This window comes from Trachypithecus francoisi, unplaced genomic scaffold (assembly GCF_009764315.1).
Source record: "Trachypithecus francoisi isolate TF-2019V2 unplaced genomic scaffold, Tfra_2.0 Lachesis_group6, whole genome shotgun sequence".
In the NCBI taxonomy this organism is placed as follows: Eukaryota; Metazoa; Chordata; class Mammalia; order Primates; family Cercopithecidae; genus Trachypithecus; species Trachypithecus francoisi.
The window spans coordinates 600,422-625,235 of record NW_022681471.1 but is presented as its reverse complement, the minus strand read 5'-3'; the positions used below and the strand labels follow the sequence as shown (position 1 = coordinate 625,235).

Genomic DNA, 24,814 nt, shown 5'->3' with positions numbered 1-24,814 from the left:
GGAGGGAGGAATGAAGGCAGTCTGTGCGGCAGCTACTGGAGTAATCCTGAGGGGAGAGGCTGCTGGCTAGTATCCCCAGGGAGCAATGAATGAGCAGACTGACATTGTGGATACATTTTGATGATACAGACGACAGAATTGAACACTGGACTGGCTGTGAGGTGTGAGCAAGAGAGAAGAATCGGGAGGATTCCAGGGCCTTCTGCTGGGCAAGATGAAGGATGGTGTAGCCATGAACTGAGGTAGAAGACTATGGGCACTGCACACTTAGAGGATGATCAGGAACTCAGTTCAGTCAGGTTACGTGGAGTTTGCGATTTCTAGTGGCATCCAGGTGCTGGTGCCAAGCAGGCAGTTAGTCATCTCGCAGACGTGTGGCTGTGATATTACAGGCTTCTTAGGATGCTCTGGGGAAATGGGCATCATTTGTCCCACTGAGGAAGATGAGAGCAAGTGATCCGAGGTTGAGTGGAGGTGCTGGGAACAGAAACCCACCTTCCATCTCCTTGGCTAGTTCACTTTGAGGTTGCAGACAGAATTTTAAAAGCATCCTGCCAATGCTCTGTGATAGGCATTGCCATCCCCCATTCAGCTTTGTTAATCAGATTTCCTTCAAAGGACTCCCGCACTCTCGCAGTTCTACGGGGCACTGGCAGCCCTGAGATGACTCTATCTCTCCCTGCGGGGCCTTGAAGGTAAGGTTCAGTCACCAGAGAGCAATAACCTCTTCTGGCTGCTTGCCCTTTGCCGAGCAGACAGGACTGGACCCAGACAAGGTGGATTCCTTCACAACTGCCCTGCGGAACTGTGGACTCCCAGCCTGGCCCCATTAGGCCGGGCGCATCCCGGCAGCGCCTGAATGTGTCTCGCAGTGGGGCCTGGACGCCGCTCTTCCTCCAGGTGACTTCGTGAAACGCTAGGAGGCAATCGCCCAGCCTCACTGCGCCTACGTAGCCCACGAAGGGATCTCGCTGGGTTCTCGGAGGTGGCCCCAGCGCTTTCCGAGGGCCGAGAGCGTGGGCGTGGAGGGAAGGAGGGGCCTAGTGGGCGGCGGGCCCACCCCTTTATTCGTGGCCTGCGGCTCCGCTGAGCGTGACCAGATGTGTTGGTGACAGGTTGCTACTCAGAGGTGCGGACAGGAGCTGAGCGCTGCTGCTGTCGGAGCCAACGCGGCGTTCCCGGGCTGTGCTCAGCCCCTGCAGCTGCCATCGGCTGGAGAAGTCCAGGTTAGGAAAAGCACCCGGGGAGGGGAACCTGAGGAAGGGGTGCAGCCAAATACCCAGGAAGTGGGATAGGTGGGAGGGGAGTCGCTGGACTCGGCGCCAGGGCAGATGGTGGACAGGGCGCCCTGGCCCGCCCGGCAGTCCCAAGGAACCTGTGTTCCTGCAGAAGCCGCAGGTGTCTGTCTTGGGATAACTGCTGAGGGAGCCAATCCAGCCCAGCTTGGGCGGGAGCATAGCGTGCCCTGGTCCAGTGAAACGGGAGACTGGCCAGCGAGCTTGGACTCTGAGCTAAGCGTACTGGCGGGCGAGGCCGACAGCGTCCGCGCTGAGAGTGGGGGAGTGGGAAGTGGGGAGTGGGGCACTCGGCCGGGATGGGGCGGGTGCAGTTCCCTAACTGCCACCTGAGAGCCCTGGTCCCCGCTGCCGCCACAGCGGGTCTGTTTGGCAGTCAGGGCGCGAGCTGGTGAGCGGATGCGTGGGCGGAGGGACTGGCGCTACCCACCCAGTAGCCACCCACTGCAGGTGAGTGCCCCTCCCCGGGCGAGGGGAGGAGAAGGGCCTGGCCACTAGCCTTAGGGTCAGGCTCTGGTGAAAATGGGAAGGGGGATGGGGGCTGAATAGGCTACTTTGTGATGAGACTCCCGTCCCTGTGACACTTCAGGGTCCTCCAGGGATCTGTCATTCCTCTTGCAAGATCTCTTATTCTCTGGTCCCTCTCCTCCTCTCCTTCTCTCCTCCTCTCCTTCTCTCCTCCTCTCCCTCTCTCCTCCTCTCCTTCTTCCCTCCTCTCCTCTCCTCTCCTCTCTTCTCCTCTCTTCTCCTCTCTTCTCCTCTCTTCTCCTCTCCTCTCCTCTCCTCTCCTCTCCTCTCCTCTCCTCTCCTCTCCTGTCCTCTCCTCTCCTCTCCCTCCATCGTGTCTCTACCTCTATCTCCGCCGGTGCCTCTCTCGATATCTGTCTCTCAGTCTCTGCCTTCTCTGTGTCTCGTGCGGTCTCCTGTCTCTCTTGGTCTCTCGGTCCTGAGCACTCTCTTGCCCTGTCACTGGTGTCCGCTGGCTTTCGGCTCTCCGTGCTCGCTCTTCGTGTGTCCCGGCCACTCACGGCTCACCAGCTCGCTTTCCCCAGACGCGGAAAGTCTACCTTCGGTGTGCGGGTTTCCCGAGCGCGCCGGGCCCCGACTGCGGCCCTCCGGCGGTCTCTGTCTGCTGGAGGCGCTCCGGTAACCCTGCTGTCGCCTCTCCCACCAGCGCACCGCCTAGGCAAGCCAGCTGACACCGAGGGCGCAGACCACCTCCACTGAGTGCGGAGCAGCCAAGGTGAGTGCACCGATGCCCCTTCCGCCCCTCGGATCCCTCCCCAGATGCCCTGGTTCGAGCCGACTGGAGAAATGAGGCAGCAACAGCGAAGCCAGCCTGCGGCCGCTTTCTCCTCTAAAGACTGGTGGGAGGGCCTGGGAGGCCACTTGGGCGGCCGCAGCGCTTTGGATGCCCGCCGCCCCATCCCGGCGTGGAAACCTTGAGTTTCCAGGCTTGGGGCTGGTGGGGTCGCGGGCAGGGCAGCGCGGCTTCCCCTTTAAGGCCGGAGCCGCTCGTCGCCGTGAGTGTGAGGGTGTGTGAATGTGCGGCGTGCGTGTCTCCTCCTCCCCGAGTGACACAGCAGTGAGAAATGCCTATCAGTAACTTAAACCCCCGAAACTCCACCTTCCGGGCGCGCGGCGCGGAGCCGGGCGGTGGGAATGGAGCGAGCAGATTGAGGCCGCCACTGCAGCGCCGCCAGCATGAACTTGGCCGCGAGCTAAAGCGGCCGGCGGCGGGCGGGCGCGGGGGCACCGGCCGCTAGCCAGGGGGTGATCTGCAACAGGGCTGGGCTCCTTGGCGGCCGGCTGAGGCCAGGCTGCCCTCGCTGGCGGCCGCCCGCCCCTCGGACACTGCCCCCGCCGCCGCCGGAGCTCTGCAGCACGGTAAGGCTGAGGGCGGACGCAGGAGGTTCGACTCTTCTGGGGGTTCCGGGGTACACTTGTAGCCCCCAGTTATGGTCCCCATCGCTGAGGATCGGGGTCCCGGGGTGCTTCGAGTCGGTAGACCCTAAAGTTTGCTCTGAGCACACGGCCCACCTGGCGCTGCAGGCGGCCGCCCCTTTCTCGAACCAGCCCGGCTGGGCTGGGCGCAGCTCGAAACGCCGGAGACCACGGCCCTTGGCTCCGCGCCCGTCGGGCGTCTGAAATCCGGCTCGGGCAGCCACTACCGGGGAGGAAAGGTGGAAGGGCGCAAGCTGAGCGGGCTCCTAGGGCTACCCTTGGCTACCGGGAGTCTCCCACTCTGTCCCAGCACCCCCGGGTCGCTTGCAGCCTGGGTGTCACCGGCGACGGTGCCTTCACATGCCAGCTCCCTGAGCCCAGGCCAGTAGGCAGCGGGCACTGGGTGAAGGATTCCCCCACCCCAACGCTGTTTGCCTCCTCTGAGCTAGAGTGTGGAGTGTGTGCGCCGAACCCGCTGCCCTGCACTCCCTCCCCTGCCAACTCCTGGGGAGAGCAGCCCGGAGCTGAGCTGGTGTTCAGGGCAGCCCGGACTGGATTCCTGCGAAGCAGCCCTGGCACCCCTGTGTCAGAGTCCGCACAGGTCCCCCGGCATCTGCGCGATGACAGAGCTGGGCGCCCGGCGCGGGCTAGCGCGGGCGGGAAGCCCCCCGGAGCGCCGCCAAATACTTTTCTCGGCCAGTTGGCTTGGCCAGGCTCCGTCCCAATGCAGTGTGTCCGAAGCCTCCTGGAAAGCTGGAGATGTCGTCTGATTCTGATCTGTGATTAAATTCGGACTAAGCAGACACTAATAGGATTAGCCTGCCAGAAAGCTCGGCCCTGAAGCCATCGGAACCTGGGCAAACACGCGCTTCGGGCTGGGGCATTCACTCCCGCCGCGCTCCTGCAGCTGGGTGCGGCTGACCTGGGCACCCCGAGTGTGGGTGTGTGTAAGCGGGCAGGAGCACAGGGTGGCTGGGGGGCTGGGGAGAAAGGGCTCCCTTTGCTGGGGTGGCTGGTCGTTGTTATTTGGCAGCACGGTGCCCCCCGGGGGCGCGGCACCCAAGGTGAACGTGCTGTTCACCGGTAAGCAAACCGAGGCCGGCTCCGGGACATTGTCTGCGAGGGCGAGCGAGTCGAGCTTACTAGAGGCGGCTGCGCTGGAACAAAGGCGCAAAGTCTCCCTGAGACAGAGCAATTTTTAAAGAGTTGGCTAGGGAGAGGGCCTGGGTCTCCCGGGGTAGAGCCCCGCGGGAATTGCGCCGCCCTCAGCAGCCCCGGCCCGCGGCTGGGGAATTGTGTTCCCCGGTTGCGGCAAGCCGGCGAGCGACATCGCAGCGGCGCGGCCCAGCTCTTGGCAGGCGTGGGTTGCCGCCCGAGTGCCCACCGGCCGGGCGGGGTCGACCGTGCACCCGCCGGGGCTTCCCGGCCGCCACCGCAGCTCTGGGCCCCTGGAGGCCGCGCAGCTTCTTTCCTTCCTCCCTCCCTCCCACCTCTTCTTGTCTTTATAGATTCCCGCTCCCTCCCACCCCCGCCGCCGCCGCCAACAATCCGCTTTATAAAAAGCCCCTTTGTTTCCCAGGAGGCTGGAGAGAGGGAAGGGGAAAAGGGACGCAGAGGCAGGGGGCGGGGGCGGCTGTCTCCAAGAGGTTTCGAGCCGCTCGGGACAGGAGGGCAAGTGTAGGCGATGGGGGAGGGGGTTGTGTTTCGAGGACCCTCTGTGGGAACCTAGGAAGGTGCACGGAGCCCCAGCCCCGGCCCTCGCTGCACGCCCAGCCTGCCAGCCCTGGACACCCTAAACCCCGGCGGCCCGGACGGCCCAGTGGACTGCACTGCGAGCCGGCGGGCGCACGCAGAGGCCCTAGGCGGCAAGCGCTCAGCGGGGTGGGCAGACGCGACTCGCCGATGCGCTCGCCGGGCTCGGGCATAGGGGGCGCCCTTTCCCTGGTTTCGCTTTGCAGCGGGCGCCCCTCGCTGCCGGAGCTCAGGGCAGCTGTCGCGCCCGCCGGTGGCTAAGAAGAAGGAGGCAGCTCGGAGGCTTAGGCCACCCGCGTCTGACTATACGCCTCATTTCTTCCCGCGCCCTCCTGCCACACCCTCCGCCCCGCCACACACAGGGGCTCAAACTCTTCGAGCGCCCTTTGTTTGGAGGCGCGGAGGCAGTGGGAGCCGCCGCCTCCGGGGTTCGTGTAGCCTAGGCGGGCAGTGAGGATGAGCATGCCACTCTGGACCGCGCGCTGGCCTGCTGCCTCTGCACCTAACCCAGCGTCTGGCACTAAAGCTGCCAGCTTTAGTTGGATTGACGATTTAGCGGGTCCTTGTCCCGTATAACCGATCCCCTAAAACTTTCGAGAACCAGGGCTTGCACTGAGGAATGTCAAATATAATGTTAGAAGTAACCTTGCGCCATTCTGTTGGCCTGCTCCGCCCCTGTGCCCCAAAGTGGTTGGTGTCTCTCAGGGAGTTTGTTCGGGAAGGGAATACTGAAAAGAAAAAAGTGACAAATAAGGAAAGTGGGCGGGGCCCAAGCTCAGGCTGGTGGGTCTCCCAAGCGAAGTCAGATTCCAACCGCTCTCTGGCCGCCTCCGCCCCTCCTATTTCCATTTAATCTGATGTCGACGTTTTATTTGTGCCTTTTTGCATATCTTTCTCCTACTCCCCTCCCCTCCCATCTCTGGAAGTTATCGATAAGTGCTGGTCAAACATTTGTTCTCTGGTCTTTGGAGTAGAAGATGAAGCGTTAACACCCCCAACGCGCATACACACTTACCAACTGCGCGCATACACACATCCCAACTGCATCTAAAACCACAAGAAAGTAATCAAAGGGTAAACTACTGGTTCTGCCTTCTCCTCCCCTCTTTGTACTTCTCTTCTGGAGCAAGTTCATTGGAAAATAAAGCTGCTGATGTGCGAGATGGAGCATATGGTGCCTCCATAAGAGAGAAGTTGAAATGGCCTTGAACCTGCCGGACAGACCAGCTGTTTGCTGCCAGCCAGAGCAGCTAATCAGCTTCTTCCCCTTAAAGTAACAGCCCTCTTTTCACTTGATGACCAGTTTGCATATTAAATAGGATATTCTCCAGAGGGGAAAAGTGATGGGCTCCTATACTGCTTTGTGCTTGGTGGTTCTCCAATGCCTGCTCTCTGCCCTGGGGGCTGCCCTCCCGGTGCCTGCCTGCCATGTGTGAGTGTTTCTTTCAGTACTGAAGTAAGAATGTTGCTCAAAGTGGAACTTGGGACAGAAGAGGCAGGAAAAAAAGAAAGAAAGAGATGGGGCTGAGAGATTTCCAGATGCCTGGGAGGAAATCTCTCTGTTTTGTTCAGCTTCGGAAAAAACTAGCAGTCTTTCCCCACTTTCCCCCTTTAAAAATATCACAAAGAGCTGAAGCTTTTCCTTACAAGATCTCCTTAAAAATCATCCTCTTCCGGCTGTGACCATTTTCAGTTTTTCTTCAGTACAATGTGTTGGGGGTGGCGGCTGGGGAAGAGTTGGCGTTGGAAGAAGAAAGCCTTTAGGAGATACAAGGAAATTCCATGTTAGGAAATCATTAGCAAAGGGTGACTTCGTCTGTTTTCCTGCCACTGACGCTGACAGTGACACAGATGTGTGGGCTGAAATAGGAACGTCATTGAATTTTTACACTCCACCAGGAAATACCCTGTTGCTGGGGGGGAGGGGGTGGGGGCTACACATTCATTGCATCAAGGTAGGAGATTCACCATTGTCAATCCTTTTTACTAAGGAAAGGGATTTTTTTTTAGCTTAGCCGGCATGTTTAATATATTTTCTTCCCTTTTAAATTGATCACCTAAAGGCCTAAAATGCACCTGTTAATGGATGGTCCCTAGGAACTCAATTACTATTTGGGGTTATGAAAGGGGATAAACTGGTCTTAGACAAGTGGTTCTTCTGAAAATAGCTGGACTATGCCTCTCCTTTAAAGGAACTCAATATACAGTAAACTCTTTTTTTAAAGATTCTGATTTTTTTTTCTCCAACAGTGCATTGCACAGATCATTAGCCTAGGAGCTGAGACACTTGTGTTCTAGAAAGCTCTGCCCACTAATTAGCAGAGTGATCTTGAACAAGTCCATCCTTTCTCTCCCCCAATCCCATGACCTCTGAGTCTGAGTCCCTTCTAGTTCTAAAACACTGTGGTTTGTGAATGAAATAGTCATTTTCTGGGAAAGTGAAACATCAAGCTCAACCTTGTCATCAGGAAACAACTAGACAGATAATAAAAAGGGGCTGATATTTTGAAGGGCAGGGATAAGAAGGAGGAGTAAAAAAATGGCAGAAGGCCAATCAAAACAATACAAAAGTGGAAAGTGTTCCCCTTTTTGTGTCTTTTGCAAGTGTGAACTTCTAGCCCAGAATCAGCGACAGCAGACACCAGAAATCAACCCAAAGGTTGTCTTGTCCAATACTCCTATTGATGGCAGGCCTCCTAATCATTGGGTTGGTATACAGATAACGGGATCTAAACTCTTTAGAGTAGACTGGCATATTTCCAAAGGACTCATCTAATGGAGAGCAGATTTGCTGCTTTGCAGTTATTTAGGAAAGGTTTCAAAGACAAAAAGGCCTTCCATCCGCACACACGTGTACCAGTGGGATGTGGGTTCTTAACCCATTGTTGAACCTTTTCTTTTCTTCCTAATCCAGCTGTTTTTTTTTAAATCACATTTCCAACTTTGAGGATACAGCAGCTATGTAAGAACCTGCTGCTGTCCTACTTGATGTTAATATTGATTTTTTAAAGGGGCAGGGGTGAACATTATGAAGAAGGACTCTTTATCCTCTGAGTTCTTTAGCAATTATCTTGCTGCCATAAATGTTGATACACATATAATGGATGTAACTAAAAAACTCCTTATCCAAGCAGAAAAGGCTGAGTGTTTGTTGGAGCAGATAGAATGCTGAGAGTGTGAATAGACCAACCCAGATGTCGCTGGGGAGGGAGATAAATGATGGAGGAACAGGAGCCGGTTACTATGGATCAGCACAATAAACCAATTCCCATCATACACCTCTCACAACGCCACTGAGGGGTAACCTAGGCAGCACCAGTCAACTGTATGGCAGGAAAAAAGCATTGCAAAGCTCAATTGGAACCGGCCTGGTTTTGCAGGCATTGAGTCCTTAAACATCTTCAGTACTTCGAGGAGGGAAATTTCATAAATCAGAATGAACCTGAAAAGACTGGGTTGCAAATGCTTATGACTTCTTATTTTTGTTGTGTCATTGTTGTTCTTTAGTCTGTAAAGGTGTCAAAGGAAGAAGAAAAGGCCCCATGGAACTGTCAGGGCAGTTAGTCAGGGAGTTCCCCATGGAGGTAAGAAACAGTAGCTTGTGTTATAGGATATTTACATGCCAAGATTGCAGGTGCATAGTCCTGTGGGGTCCTGCTCCCAAATTACCAGCCCAGGGCTGCTGAAGCCCCAAGGGCATTTTCTTCCAGAGGAGGAGACAGAAGGAAAAGAGTTGGGTTACCTCATTTCCCTGCCCCCACCCCCCCACTCTGGTTGCTTTCTTTCTCCCTTTCACAGAGCCTTCCTGGTTTCCTTCAAACCTCAAGTTTTCTCCTAAAATCTGACGTCTTTATAACATCCAAAGCAATCAGATATGAAACAGTTCAAAAATATTCCCCCCGGGGGAGGGAATAGCAAGGGGCCTCCCTGGCTGTAGGCACTGAGCTCCCGAGTAAAGGCTTCCAGAGACGGGGCCTAAGGAGGGTTTGGGAGCAAGAAGCAAAAAGCTCTTTGCAAAGTTTAGGAGAGCTTTCCTTGCTCAGATTGGCTATCCTGGGCCTCCCTGAGGCCCCAGCTTCAGACTACTCCCTCCCTTCCTTGGCCTACAAAAGGGTGGGCTCATTCTGCCGCTGAAGGAGGATCCCTCCACCCCAATGGCAACTCAGTCCTGCCCGGCTGCTCTCTGACCCCGACACGGCCAGTGCCCCTTTCTGCACAGCCCAGTTGGAGCCTCCCAGACTCCCATTTCCTTGGTGGGTGGGTGTGGGAAGCTACCTTACCCTCCCATGTGCCCTGCTGCTTGCTCTGCCAAGTAAATAACCAGTAAGTGGATTTTGGGAAATGCCATTTTCTAAAGGCTGAGAATTGTTTCCTGAGGTTCAGAGAAGGATGGAGCGGACCGGGGGATACCATCTTGTTGGAAGAGGGCCTAGCAGGCCAGCCATTGATATTTTTTCCCCTTTCTTCCACCTGTGCGAGTACCTAGACACTAGACCATAGGGACAGTTTTCTGCTGATTTTGGAAGGGATCACTGGAGGCCACAGCACCCGAGAGAGTTAATGGCATCCAGGTCAAAAGGACCTGGTGGCCCCAGCTTGTGTCCACCTTTGAGAGGAAAGCGTGGGTCTTTGGAGCATAAAGACAGGACAAAAACAAAGTCAAGTAATTCTGAACATGTTGAGGAATTCCAAGTTCTTGGTCCAATTGTCCCAGCTCCACCCTCACCCCACAAGTAGTGCATTTCTATTTTTCCTTCCATTTGAATCCGAAATTCCACCCTCAGCTTCGGCAGCATGCTGGGACAGAGTGGGGAGGAGGAAGACAGGACCCAGCTCTGCCTTCCTTTCTGTGGCTCTGCTGGTCGGTTGACCATTGCACCTGTACGTAGTTAGCACAGGTACACCACCTCACCTGCAAACTCAGATATTGAAAGATGGAGAATCTTACAGCTGGAAGAGTAAAACCCCATGATTTTACGGAAGAGGAAACTGAGACCCAGAGAAGCTTCTGACTTTCCTAGGGCCATAGTAAAGGGAGCCCAAAGTTGACAGAACTCTGGTCTCTAGTTCTCAGTCGAGTGTAGAACATCCATTTTGCACCCATGTGTGGGCAGACAGGCTTTCCTTTTGAGGCAGAGCAAATGTGGTAAAAAGAAATGCAGCCAGTGGAGGTGGAGCGCTTGTAACTGTAGTGTAATATAATCTGCCCTGTATCAATGTGTGCTTTGCTCAGCATTGTTAGGACAGCAAAGGGTCATATTAGAACCTGAACTCGAAGTCTGGAAGTAGCTGGAGAATGGAGATTGTAAATTAAGAATTAGAAGGGAGTGTGTGTCTCGTTTTTGAGTTGCTGTCAGAGAGTCAGGCAGCCAGCCCTGTGGAGGGCTTGGCTGGGTGGGCTCCTTTGGCAATGGTGGGAGGTTGTTTGGGTTTGGCTCTTAATGAGATCTCAGTGTTAATATCTGCCTCTGGAAGTTCCAGCGCCGGCCTTGGAATTCTAAGGGGACAGTAGTTTTGGTGCAGTTGCCAACATCACATGGTTTGCGTGTCTAATTCTGAAAGACTGGCATGCGTTATGCTAGGCTTCGGGAGGAGGGCACAGCGTTTCTAAGCCGCTTGTCTGTCAAGGATTAATTTAACCTCTAATTACTACATTTTATTCGCAGTTTGCTGCACGAACGTGTTGTAACAAAGCTCAAAGAAGTATGCCATTTTATTTCCCTGCCACTCTAAAATTAATTTCCGGAATATGGAGTCAAACCTGACACACTTGGTGTTAAAATAATTGTGCTGACATTCGAGTTAAAGTGAACAATCTGGTTGTTTCTAGTGATCCCCCAGCCATGGGGTAAAGAGCATTATCATGTTAGTTGCCATGACAGTTCTCAAAATGAGCCCTGAAAATATCAAGGAGTGTCACTGCCCAAATCCACTTGGGGAGCACCGGATACAAAGGTAACACCCAAGCACATGGCCGGGGTGTTAGCTTTGGAGTATGACTGATGCCCTGTGCAGTAGGGCAGCCAGGGAGTCCTTTCTCACCCACTAATAGGGCTCGTGGTGAGGTCTTGTCCCACAGCATGAGGTGAGCACATTATTAAATCGGAGGCTCCCAAGAGCCTGCCCCTGGGGCCAAATCTGTTCTGAGTGGCTGTGACAATGAAATCACAAGATGAAGTTAATGGGGATTTTCCGGGCAGGCTTTTCTCCCTCCTCCTGCCTGCTCTTCCTTGGCGACCTGCACCAGCACTCCCCAACAGTAATAGCCCTTTGGCAGTCCTACATATCTCTTTTATCCCCACCTTCCCAAACAGCAGCAGTGGATCCCAGAGTGGGAGGCCCATTCCGCATTCTGGGTGCTTGAGAAGATTGCATTCTCAGGCCCTGGTTGGGAGCCTTAGCAGCATCGTTGGTTGCCTAGTTTGGGCCCACCAAAGCTGATTTTTGGGATTTGAGAGATGGCCAGGTTAGCCATTTGAGTTCTCATCTCCTTGCTCAGGCGGTTGTGAAGAGCTCTCTCTCTCTCTCTGTCTCTCTCTGTCTCTCTCTCTCTCTCTCTCTCTCACACACACACACACACACACACAGACACACACACAGACACACACACACAGACACACACACACACTCACCCTCTCTCAGGAGTAGAACTTTGCCAAGATAGCAAAGGCTAGGTCTGAAGCCCTGTTCTACATATGGCTGGGGATAGGCTCACTGGCCTTTTCAGCCATGCCTTTGGGTGTCAAATCCCGAGCAAATTGAGTTTAGGTTCAGTACTCCCACCTTTTCCTTCCTGGTTTCTAGATCTGCCTCCTGCTTCTCACACCCCCTCTCCACCTTACCTAGAAGATGCCATCCTCAGCCCACTGTACCTTAGTGGGATTCCCTTCCTCTGGAGAATCTGGAGCCTCCAGCTTGAATTAAAAGATGCAAGAGTTACCATGCCTTGGAGAGAATCTGCTGTTTAGGGCACAGGTAAGGAGGTGTTCAGGGCTTAGGGAAGCCCTCTTTTCCCACACCCCATCCTTCACCCCACCAAATGGTACCATGCCTGGCATAAAGCTGGTCCTATTTATGAGTTAGAGAACTACCTGGCTGCCAAGGTTTTCTGAGCTTGCCCTTGGGGAAGCTAACTCCAACTGGTCTCTTGAACCTCAAATCATAACAAAAATGACTCCCGATCCTCTGAAGCAGGGGTGGCTCTTTGTCTCTTAGGGATCATATACTCCTTTGAGAATCTGATGAAAGCTCTGGGTCTTCTCCTTAGACAATGGAAAAATAACATGCAATGTTGCTTCTAATGTAAGGTACCACTAGGCCTTAAGCCCACTCATGGTTCTCTCAGGGATCTTCTGTCACAGGTTAAGAATGCCTCAATAAGAGCTTTCCCTTCGGCAGGAGACATTGACCAACTATGGGATTTTAGGCAAGTCTGTGAACCTGCCTGAGTCTCAGCGCCCTCAGTTGTCAGATGGAAATATCAGAATGTCAGTTCCACCAAGTTTGGAGCACTGTGGGAGATTCAAAAGAGATGGTGTTGGTGAGATGGTCTTGTAGATATCAGGCTCAGGGCACACTCATGGGTTGCTCTCTTTAATGTTAGTGTTTGCTATTTATTTATTTTGCCTTTCCATTTGATGTCAGAAATTGAACAAAAGAAAATCAGGCTCCTTTTGACTTGAAAAGCCACTTTGTCCCTTTCTTTGATACTGCATAAGTTACACCCAGGCAAACTAGCATTCAAGAGACTCTGGCTTGGGAGGGACCTCAGAGAGCATGCAGTGTGTCCAGGATCTAGACAGTTTTAGAGACCCCAATTACCCAGCCCTTGGCAGTTCCAGAATCGGTCAAGGATGTGTGTAGCCAGCCCAGTGCCTTGAGGAGGTTCCACATTTGCCTGCTGCAGAAGTGAGAAAATGGTATCTGAGGAGGCCGATAGTTGTTTGGTTTTTCACATTTCAGTACTGTCACAACGGGCATGAGAAGGTAAAGTGGATCCTGTGTGTCTCTATCGTAGTCACTGAAAGGGCCCAGCCAGACCCTCATGAAAACTGGTAGGTAGTCTTACCCCAGGATCTGTCCAGGGCCTATCCTGAGGAAGTGAGGTTGTGTCCCTTTGGAAAGGAACCTCAGGTTGGGCCTGCTGGTGTGATGTTGGGGGTCTGCTTAGGAGGGAAGAGGATGGCTGGACTCCATTCAAATAGCCGCCGCGACCTTCCCCATCGAACCCTGGAAGTGTGGAAAGTCTTATGACAAGGCCACGAGGGCTCGTATATCAAAGATGGGGAAACTGAGGCCCAGAGAGGAGCAGGTGCTGGCCCTGGGTCTCATGACAAGTCAGGAAGACATTTCCTTGGCCCTTGTTGATCCTGTGCACCTTCCAAGTTCTCTGTCTGACTCCTCACAATAGTGTATTTTCAATTCTTCTAGAAACACAAGCCCATCATCATATTAACCTGGCCCGAATGAATGCTCAGGTCCTCAGAGTCAGCCCTAGAAAGTAAAGAGCAGGTTTGGAAAGCCCTTTGAACCCTCAGAGGGAGATCCTGGCCTTGCTGAGCCTGTTGCTATGCAGTTCCAAAGTGGAGGCAGCCACATATTTGCAGAGCTTTTTAGTCCCTTCTCCCACCCCATGTGGATTTTAGGAACCTTTTGGAAAGAAATGTGTTGCTAGGAGCTTGGGCTCTCCTTCTCCTTTAGAAAGAGAGAACTGTTTTTGCTTTGAATTGCCTTGCAAACATATTGAGGTATCTCCCTACCCATTCTTTCTTTTGTTAAACCAACCCAACCAAACCAAGCCAGGGGTAGTTAAGTGGAGATCATGTTGAAAATGAGTGCTTAGCATAGGGTCACTATGCAGAGTGGCCCCCATTCCCATCCTTGGCCAGAGCATCTCACCCTTAATTTCATTATTAATCTGGAGGGAGAGGAATCGTGCAAGTCAGTTGAAAGCAGATGCCAACCAGGAATTTTAGGTACCATCATGTCATCAAACAAAATGACAGTCGTTTGTAAATTGGAAAGTTTGGCAGTGGGTGGTTGCCCTTTGGAAGATTCACTGTTTCAGACCAGCTTTCTGAGCCTGGGAGGAGTCCCTGGTGCTACAGTGGGAAGAATACCCACCTGGGGACCACCGGCAAGTGGTCTGACTTCAGCTTTGATACCAACTAGCCATGGCACTTGGGGCAAGCTATTTCCTTGGACTGGGAATCATTTTCCCCATCTGTACAATGAAGGAGTGGTCTAGGGGCATCCAAAAGGCTCCTCTAGCTCTGGCATTCCATAATTCTCCAATAGCAAGTTAAACTCTCAGTTACTTAAAATATTTGAAAAGGATAAGTAATAATTTGTTCTTTTTGAAATTACCAGAGACTTGAAAGCATGGAGCTGTATTTTTGTTTGGGTAGGTGGGGACTGTGACTGTTATATAAGTGATAACAGTTTTAGAAGTTTTAGCTAAAGACAAGAGTTGAAATGTATTTATGTAGGACCAAATAATAGAAAAAAAAATGGAAATTCCTTTAGAGACCCCTTGCTTTATGCATGAGGATGCTGCAGCTGAAGAAAAATATCATACTTGCCCAGGCTTCCCTGGCAAGCTGCTCAGAGCTGAGGTGGTCCAGGACCCAGGAGGTCCAGCTTGCAACCCACTGCTTGCCCCACACCGCACGTCCTAGGACCTTACAGAAGAAGCCTCCAGGCCCTCAACTCCATGTGGGACCTGCAGTCAGCAGAATATAGGGCTGAGTGACTCTGATTTCTAGCTATCAGATACTAGCTTATCAGAAAGGAATTTTTGTTCTCCACCCCTGCCCCCAACATCCAAGAGTTCTCTGTTAGCAGTAAATATTTAATTTTGTTGGTCTTATACCAATGCCTAATTTAAAATAAAACAGATTTTTTGAATATTGGGGGGTGGTCCTTAGGGGCCTGTTATTTGGATTTATTTTATTTCAAACAGATGGGCTGTTTTAGGTTTGACTTCATATTTGCTACTTTTCATTATGAAAAAAAAAAAATCCCAAGCCACCCCACCCTTATTTTTGTAGTGAGTAACAGTTTGTCTTGTCTAAAAGAAGCTTTTAGTTTCTCAACTGTTTGCACCCAGCGTATTCAGTCTTATTTTGTATTTTTAATCACATAAATATGTTGGCCACCTATAGCTTATGGGGTGTTCACAAAATGTGCCCCACTCATTCCCAAACAGCCACCAACTTTGGGACTGTATCTTTCAGGGCCAGCCCAGCTACGTCTTGTCTGGTTCCCAGCCATCCACTCCTCTGGCCTGAAGCCAGACTGTATGGAGGTGCAGAGTCAGAGAGGCCTTGGCCTGGGAGCGAGGCACCTTGGTGCCTGGCCCAGCTCTACTGCCTTGCTGTGTGACCTTGGGCAGGTCCTTTCCCCGCTCTGGGCCTCACGGTTCCCACTGTTACAATGAGGAGGCTGAGCTAAAGGGGCTTTGTAGAAGTTTCCTCTTATTATGTTGGATTGTTATATTTGGAAGATGTGACTCGACCAGTACAGTACATGACCTTTAAATCCTTTCTAGAAGCAATATTTAGTGACGTTTCTGAAAGAGTTAGGAGGTATATATCTCTGAGATGAACTAGTACTTTCTGAAATTTATCAAAACAACAGTTACCATTTTTTGAATGCCCACTGTGCCTGCAGACTCCTGTCCTGCTGCTTCTTTGAAACTCACCCATCAGCTGTGAGCATTTTCTAATGGTTTCCCCTCAGGCCTTCAATCTTTGATCTCAATACCTTCTCCCTAGGAGATTAATTGATCACTTCTAACCCTTTTTTTAAATTTAATTTTTCACTTGACATAAATTCGGACTCTCAGAATATTTGCAAGAATAATACAAATAATGTTTAACTACCTTTCACTCGATTCCCCAAATGTTGCAATTTTACCACATTCTATGTTTTATGTACCACCTCTCTCTCTCTCTCTCACACACACACACACACACACACACAATTTTATTCTGAACTTTATGAGAACAAGTTGTAGGTATGATGCTCTTTTATCTCCAAATACTGCAATATATATTTCCTAACATTTCCTAAAATGTTCTCCTGCATAAGCACAGGATATGATCAAAAGCAGGAAGCTAACAGTGGTACTAATCTATCTAAAGATTTTAATCTAAAGGCTTTATTCAGATTTTGCCAATTGTCCTAATAATGTCCTTTATCGCAAAAGAAAATCCAGGATCATGCAGTGCACTCATAACTCAGTCGTTATGTCTCTTTAGTGTCCCTTAATATGGAACGGTTCCTCAATCTGTCTTAGTGTTTTGTAGCATTGACATTTTTGAAGAGTACATGCCAGTTATTTTGCATAATGTCCCTCACTTTGAGTTTGCTGCCTGATGTTTCCTCATAGTTAGATCACTGTTATGCACTATTGGCAGAAATGCCACAGAAGTGATGTTGTGCATGAGTGTGTCATGTCAGAAGGTCCACGATGTTAGTTCCATTCATCCTATTCCTGGTGATTGTCACTTTGATCACTTGGTGAAGGTGATGTCTGCCAGATATCTTCACTGTCCAGTTCCTGTTTCTTCTCCTTGCCATTAATTAGTATCTTGGGGAAATAAATATATTTTGAAGCTGTTAGTATCATACTACACCTCAAACTTTCACTCACTAGTTTAGCATTTATTGATGGTCTGTGCCTAGGGCAAGATTATCATGCTGGTTGCCAACTAATGAATTTCTGATTCCATCATCCATTCTACAATTATTAGTTGACTTTCTACTATAAGAAAGAACTTTTCTTCTTTCACTCCCGTTTATTTACTTATGCTTTTATTTATATTAAGTGGACTTGTGCATTTTTATTTTCAGTTATAATCCTTTCCTATCATTATTTATTTTGATGCTCAAATTGTCTGAGGTGTGTCCAGTGGGAACTCCTTCAAACTAGTTACTATGTCTTTCTGACATGCCCCTAATCATCCTCTGAGCGTGCCCTTAATTTTTGGCACATCTGCTCCAGGCTCATCTTGTACTTTCCCTGCCTTAGCCTTTGTTACTAAACCCTCTCAGTCCACAAAGCTAGGAAAATAATTAACTCACATCTATATCTATTCCTTTTTTATTTATTATTTTGGTAATATCTGTTTCTCTATCTACCTATCTACCTGCCTCCGTACTTACCCATAAACCATGAGTTCACATTGATACCTCCAAATACCAATACAACAGCAAAGTTCATTCTATCTTTCCCCTTCCCATATTTGTAGTTTCCTTGCAAAACAGTGAGAAATCTCTCTGCCATGACCATAATATATTTACTCACTTAATCCTAGAATATACAGAAACTAGTTTCATAGTTGCTAACCCATGACTCTATGAAGAAGCCAATTAACAAGAGTACAATATATGTTTAGAATTCTTTTTGTCTTTGCGTAAGAGTGTATCCTTCAAACACTGTTAAAAAGTTACCTGGGCTAGTTCATCTCCCGGGGCACTGAGGTCATTTGAATATGGTTTAGGTCACTTGTTTCTGTTTAGATTCCTTTCTGTCTGCCGCCAACACTCCCCACCATCTTTCCTTGCTAATTTTAATGATTTTTCTGTGAGCATGTGAAATAATAACATTGTTTCAAAAGTTAGAACTGTACAGAAAGAAATCCTCAGAAAAGTGACTTCTCCCATTACTTCTGTCCTTTCCACCTCATTCCGGTCATTTCCTGTAAGTAACCAACTTCATTAGTTTTTCTGTGTTTTCTTTTTGCACAAATGAACAGATACCTGTGTATTTTCCTATACCCTTCCTTACATAAGGGTGGCTTAATATAGATACTCTTTTGAGCTTTGTTTGTTCACTCAAACGCATGTCCTACCAATCACTCCACATAGAGATCTTCTTCATTCTTTCATTATAGCTGCATAGTACTGCATTGTGTAGATGTACCATAAATTATTCAACCAACCTCCTATGTGTAGCCATTTAGATTGTTTCCAATATTTTGCAAATAAAAATAATACTCAATGAACAACCCAGTACATATGTATTTTCATATCATTAGAGGTATATCTTAAAGAGTAAATTTCTAGAGGTAGGATTAATGTGTCAGAATGTAAAAACAAATGTAGTTTTGTTAGGTATTGCCAAATTCCCCTCCAGAAAGATTGTACCATTTGCATTCCCATTAGCAATGTAGGAGAGTGTTTTTTTCCCCCAAGCCTCACCAACAAAGTATTTGCTTTACTTTTTAATTTTTACAAATCTGATAGGTGAGAAATTGTATCTCAGTGTAGTTTAATTAGCATTTTTCTAATTATGAGTGGCTTGCAACATCTTTTCATATGCTTAAGAGCCCTTTTGATATTTTTATGTATGTGAATTATCTGTTCATGTCTTTTCTCCCTTTTTCTATTGGGTTTTTAGTCTTTTACCCTCAATTTTAAGAGTATTTTCCTGTGTTAGGTATATTAGCTTTCTTTATTTGTGATATATGTTGCAAGTAATTTCACTTAATTGGTTTGTGGTTTTTTCAATGTTTGTTTTTCTTTGCTATGCAAAAAAAAATTTTATGTTGTCAAATATCAGTCTTTTCTTTTATCATATCTGGATTTGAATCCCAGTTCGAAAGCCTTTCCTCACATCCAGTTTAAAGAGAAATTCACCCAATTTTCTTCCAGTATTTGTATGGTTTCATGTTTTACATTTAGATTCCTAATCCATTTGGAGTTTATTCTTATGAATGGTATATGGGAGGGATCTCACTTTGCCTCTTCCTTTTTTCTTTTTGTTTGTTTCTCTTTTTTTTTTTTTTTTCTTTTTTAGAGACAGGGTCTCACTCTGTCACCCAGGCCGGAGTGCAGTGGCATACTTATAATCAGTGGCAGGGTGGTGTGCCACAACCACATTCAGCTAAATTTTTATTTTTTTTATGATTTGTAGAGAGGGGGTATTGCTATGTTGCTCAAGCTGGTCTCGAACTCCTGGGCTTAGGAGATCCTCCTGCCTCAGCCTCCCAAGTGCTGGGATTATAGGCATGAGCTACTGCACCCACCCCCTTCCCTTTTTTCAAAAGACTACCCAGCTATCACAGCCCCATTTTACAAATGTTCATCTTGCTCCAGTGATTTGAAAAGTCACCATTATTATATATTCAGTTTCCACATATACTTGGGTCTATTTCTAGATGCATACTTTATTCCACTGGTCAATTTGCCTATTCTTCTTCCAGTACCACACTGTTTTAATTATAGAGGCTTTATTGTGATTTTTAACAGCCTTTTATTTTGAGATAATTGTAGGGTCACATACAGTTTTAGGAAACAATACTAGAAAGATCCTATTTACCCTTCACCCAGTTCACAACCAGAACATTCACACTGATACACTCCATCCACCTTATTCAGATTTTACCAGTTATACATGCACTTATTTGTGTACATATGTGAGTATTTAATTCAAAGCAGTTTTATCAAATGTGTAGAGTCATGTGACCACAGTCAAGAAAAAGAATAGTGCCATCACCACAAGGATATGCAATCCTTTGTGTTGCTGTTTTATACCAAACGCTCTTCCCTCCTGATCTGCTCCACTCCAAGTTCTGAACCCACGGCAACTAACCAGTAATCTGTTCTCCATTCCTATAGTTTTGTTATTTCAAGAATGTTATGTAAATTCAATCATATAGCCTGTGATCTCTTGAGACTGGCTTTTTTCACTCGGCATAATTCTGATAGTGGTGTAGTGCAATACAGGAGTAGTCCATTCTCACAGGTGTGTAGAGATATGTCATTGTCATATTAATTTGCATTTCCCTAATGCCTAATGAGATTGAACATATTTTTTGGAGTTTATTTTTCATCCATATAACTTCGTGGAATGTCTGTTCATGACTTTGGCCCGTTTTCCAGTTGGATTATTTGCATTTTTTCTCTTTTTTTCACTGTTGAGTTTTGCAAGTTCTTTATATATTCTAGATACTTGTACTTTGTCCAATATGTAATTTGAAAATACTTTCTCTCAGTCTGCATCTTATCTTTGCATCCTTTTAATAGGTTCTTTCACAAAAAGACTATTTTGGGGTCCAGATTTTTGTGGTTGAGTCTAAGAACTCTACACCAAGTCCTAGGTCCTGAAAATTTTCTCTAACATTTTTTAAGTTTGATAGTTACACATTTAAGGCCATAATCGATTTTGAGTTGATTTTTGTATAAGGTGTGAGGTTTAGGTTGATGTTTATTATTTTTTTGCCTATGGATGCTCAATGGCTCTAGTAGCATCTGTTGAAAAGGCTATCCCCACCTCACTGAATTGCTTTTACACCTTTGTCAAAAATTAGTGGGATACATTTTTATGGGTCTATTTCTGGGCTCCTTATTCTGCTCCACTGATCTATGTGTCTATCCCTCTGCCAATGCCACACAGTCTTGATTAATGTAGCCATATAAAAATGTTAATACTGGGTAAAGGCACTCCTCCCATTGTTCCTTGTTTCTCAAAATGTTTTAGCCTAGGACTTGTGCCTTTCCGTATATTTTAGAACAACCTTGTCTATGTCTACAAAAAATTTTGCTGGGATTTTGATGAGAATTGCATTAAACCTATAGGTCAGTTCAGGAATTGACATCTTTACTATGTTGAGTCTTCTAGGCAGTAAACATAGTATGTCTCCTCATTTATTTAGGTCTTTATTTTTTTATGAGCACAAAAAAGGTGTTTATTATTATTTCTATTTAATGTTCAACCCTTTTTTTCTGAGTTTTTTAATTAAAATTCAAAAATGTCAATATTTTCAAGGGAAATACAATAAGTGAAAATATTTTAAATATATTCTTATAAAGTTATTCATACCTGTTGAGGTAGTATAAGACTGAAGCAATAGAGTACAAATTTGAAACACTTCAGATTACAAATATTTTGTCCCTTTTAGACTACAGTTTTAAAAAATCACTATTTTCATAAAGAAAATAGAGTTTTTTAAAGAGAGAAAAGAGATTGCTTATAGATGTCAGTTGCAAATATAATTTATTGTGATTGGAACTACTATCAAGATTTATTTTGTATGTAAATTTCTTTGATAAATTTTATGGGTTTTAATAGGTCACAGGAAGTCTCATTGTGCTCCTCTTTTGTTTTTTATATTTTATTTTATTTTAAGTTCCAGGATACATGTGCAGGAGTCTTTATCTCTTACAAAAGCATTTTGCAACTTTCTGGATGCAGATTCTATACACATAATATTATATTTAATATCTAAGTATTGCATTTTCTATGCAGCAGTTGTAAATGGTGTGTGTTCTCTGAAACATAGTTTTATTGATATCATTCACATACCACCGAATTCACCCATTTAAAGTATTCCGTTCAGTGGCTATTAGTATATTTATAGTTGTACCATCATCACCAGTATCTAATTTCAGAATATTTTAGTTACCTGTAAAGGAACCACATATCCATTAGCAAACATCATCGATTACCCCCTGCCCAAGCCCTTAGTAACTATTAATCTGCTTTCTGTCCATATGGATTTACTAATTCTAGGCATTTCCTATGAATGAAGCCATAAAATAAATAGCCTTTTGTGACTGACTTCTTTCCCTTAGCATAATGTTTTCAAGTTTCATCCATGTTGTAGCATGTATTAGTACTTCATTCTTTTTCATTGCCAAATAATATTCCATATATTATTTGTGATACACCCTATGTTGTTTCTCCATTCATCTGTTGATAGAAATTTGAGCTGTTATCACTTTTTGACTCTTATGAATAATGCTGTTGTTAACATTCATGTACAAGTTTTTGTGTGGACATATGCTTTCATTTCTCTTGGGCATATACCTAGGAATGGAATTTTTGCCTTGTATGGTAACTCTGTGTTTAGCATTTTGAGGAACCGCCAAACTGTTCCAAAGTAGTTGTGCCATTTAACAATCTCACCAACAATATATAAGGGTTCCAGTTTCTCTGCATCCTTGCCAACACTTGTACATTTCTCTCTTTTTTATTATAGCTGTTCTAGTGAGCATAAAGTGGTATTTCATTATGATTGTGATTTGCATTCCCTGTTGGCTATGATTTTGAGCATCTTTTCACGTGCTTTATTGGCCATTTGTATATCTTCTTTAGAGAAGTGTTCATGCAGAGCCTTTGCCCATTTTTAAATTGGATTATCTTTCTATTGTTGAACTGTAAGCATTGTTTATATATTCTGAATCCTAGACCTTCATCAGATATAAAAGTTGCAACTATTTGCTCCCATTCTGTGGGTCATGTTTACACTTCCTTGATGGTATTATTCACAGCACAAAAATTTTAATTTTGATGAAAGCTAATTTATTTAGTTTTTCTTTTCTCACTTGTGCTTTTTGTATCATATCTAAGAAACTATTTCTTAACTCAAAGTCAAAGATATATTTCTATGTTTCTTCCAAGAGTTTTATAGTTGTAGTTCTCACATTTAGATTTATCTTCCATTTTGAGTTTTTACATTTTAAAATGTTTAATTAATAAAAATTGTGTATATTCAAGGTGTACATGATTCGATATATGTATATATTGTGTAATGATTACCACAATCAAATTAACACATCTGTTACCTCTCATAGTTACCTTTTTTTGTGTATATATGTGTGTGGTGAGGCCACTTAAAATCTGCCATCTTAGCAAGTTTCAAAGAAACAATGCAGTACTATTGACTATAGTCACCATGCTGTACATTAGATTCCCAGAACTTATCCATTTTATAACTGAAATTTGTACACTTTCACCAAGATCTTCCCATTTCTCCCACCCCTAAGACCTTGACAACCACTATTCTACTCTCTGCTTCTAGGAGTTCAGCATTTTAAATTTCTACATATAAGTGAGACCATATATTATTTGTCTTCTTTGTCTGACTTATTTCCACTTCAGGCCATGCAGGTTCATCCATGTTGTTGAAAATGGCAGGATTTCTTCTTTATGTCTGAACAATACCACACACACACACACACACACACACACACACACAGTTTATGCTTGAATAACATAGGGGTTAGGGGTACCAACCCCCTGCACAGGCACAAATCCACTTATAACTTTTGACTTCCCAAAAACTTAACTACCAATAGCCTACTGTTGCCTGGAAGCCTTACCAATAACATAAACAACACATATTTTGTATATTATATGTATTATATACTTTGTTCTTACAATTAAGTAAATTAGAGAAAAGAAAAAGTTATTAAGTAAATCATATGGAAGAGAAAACATATTTAGTATTCACTAAATGAAATGGAATCATCAAAAAGGTCTTCATCCTTGTTATCTTCATGTTGAGTAGACTGAGGAGGAGGAGGAAGAGGAGGGGTTGCTCTTGCTGTCTTGGGGGTGACAGAGGCAGAAGTGATGGAGGTGGAAGAGGAGGCAGGAGAGGCAGGCACACTCAGTGCAACTTTTTGGAAATACATCATAATTTCTCTCTAACTTTTTGCTTTTTTATTTCTCTAAAAAATGTTTCTATATAATACCAATCCTTCTTTCACCTTTTGCTTTAGCTTCAGGTCCTGTATCATAGAAGGGTTCATGCTGTAAAGGAAGTCAGAAGCTAATTGTCTAATGTCAATTTGCTTTCTGGCACTGCTTCTTTTAGGTCTTTGTCCTCATGGTCCGGCACTGGTTCAGAAGCACTCATCTCCATAAAATTGTCTTCTGTTATTTCATCTGGCATGGTGTCTATTAGCTCTATAATTTCTCCAAGATCCATATATTGAAATCCTTCAACCCCCATCTTTTTTTTTGCCATGTCCAAAACCTCTTTCATGATTTCCCTGTTATTGTCATAAATTCTGTAAAGTCATGCGCAACATCTGGACACAGTTGTTTTTTCCAGCAGTAATTTACTGTTTCAGGCTTGATGGCTTTCACAGGTTTTTCTAAACAATGATGGCACATTCAATAGTGTAATCCTTCCAGAATTTCATGATATTCTCTCTATTGGGGTTCTCTTCCATAACATTGACAGTCTTTCTATAGAGTACCATGTGTGGTGAGTCTTAGAAGTCCTTATGACCCCCTGATCTAAGGCTGAATTAAAATTTTGTTTGGGGGCAAGTAGACCACTTCAACACCTTCAGTGTTGAACCCATGGAGTTCTGGGTGGTCAGGAGCATTGTCCAATATCAAAAGAACTTTAAAAGGCAGTCTCTTACTGACAAGGTACTTCCTTTCTTCAGGGACAAAGGATCGATGGAACCAATCCAGAAAAATTTTTTTTTATTGTCCGGGCCTTCTTGTGTGCAACAAAAAGATCGGCAGCTGGTGTTTATCTTTCCCCTTCCAGGCTCAGGGGTTAGCACCTTTATAGATAAGGACAGCCCTGATCATGAACCTGACTGCCTTTGCCCAAAATTGTAAAGTTAGACTATCCCTTCCTGCCTTAAATCCTGGTGCCCGCTTCTCTTCCTTACTACTAAATGTCCTTTATGGCATTTTTTTTTTTTCTAGTAAAAGGCACTTTCACCTGCATTAAATCCTGTTCAGGCAGATATCCTTTCTTATCAATGATTTTCTTTTTTCTTTCCTTCTTTCTTTTTTTTGGGTAACAAAGAATCTTCAAATTATATTGAAAAATAAATCATAACTAATATTATTCATAAAAAATTTTCAGCATACTTTTCAAAAATGATTTATGTAAAAGACAAGAAAATACACATAATTTTTAAATATCTTAAACTCTTTTATTCCCTACTATAAACATTAATTTTGTCTTTTGTTTTCTTTCAATTTTCTACAATTTCCAACTTGTACCTGTGTTTAATATGTAAGACATTAACTGATTGCTTTTCTAAATCTAAGGATTATATAG

The 24,814-nt window shown here is 46.1% G+C and overlaps 1 protein-coding gene across 1 annotated transcript in view; it reads left to right on the top strand.

Moving 5' to 3' along the window:
• Positions 1-2,897: 2,897 nt before the first annotated feature.
• The window catches only part of MAMLD1 (mastermind like domain containing 1), a 142,033-nt gene continuing 120,116 nt past the window's right edge, over positions 2,898-24,814 (top strand). Inside the window, 1 exon segment of the mRNA XM_033201207.1 lies at positions 2,898-3,182. The gene's annotated coding sequence lies outside the window, so the exon portion shown is untranslated.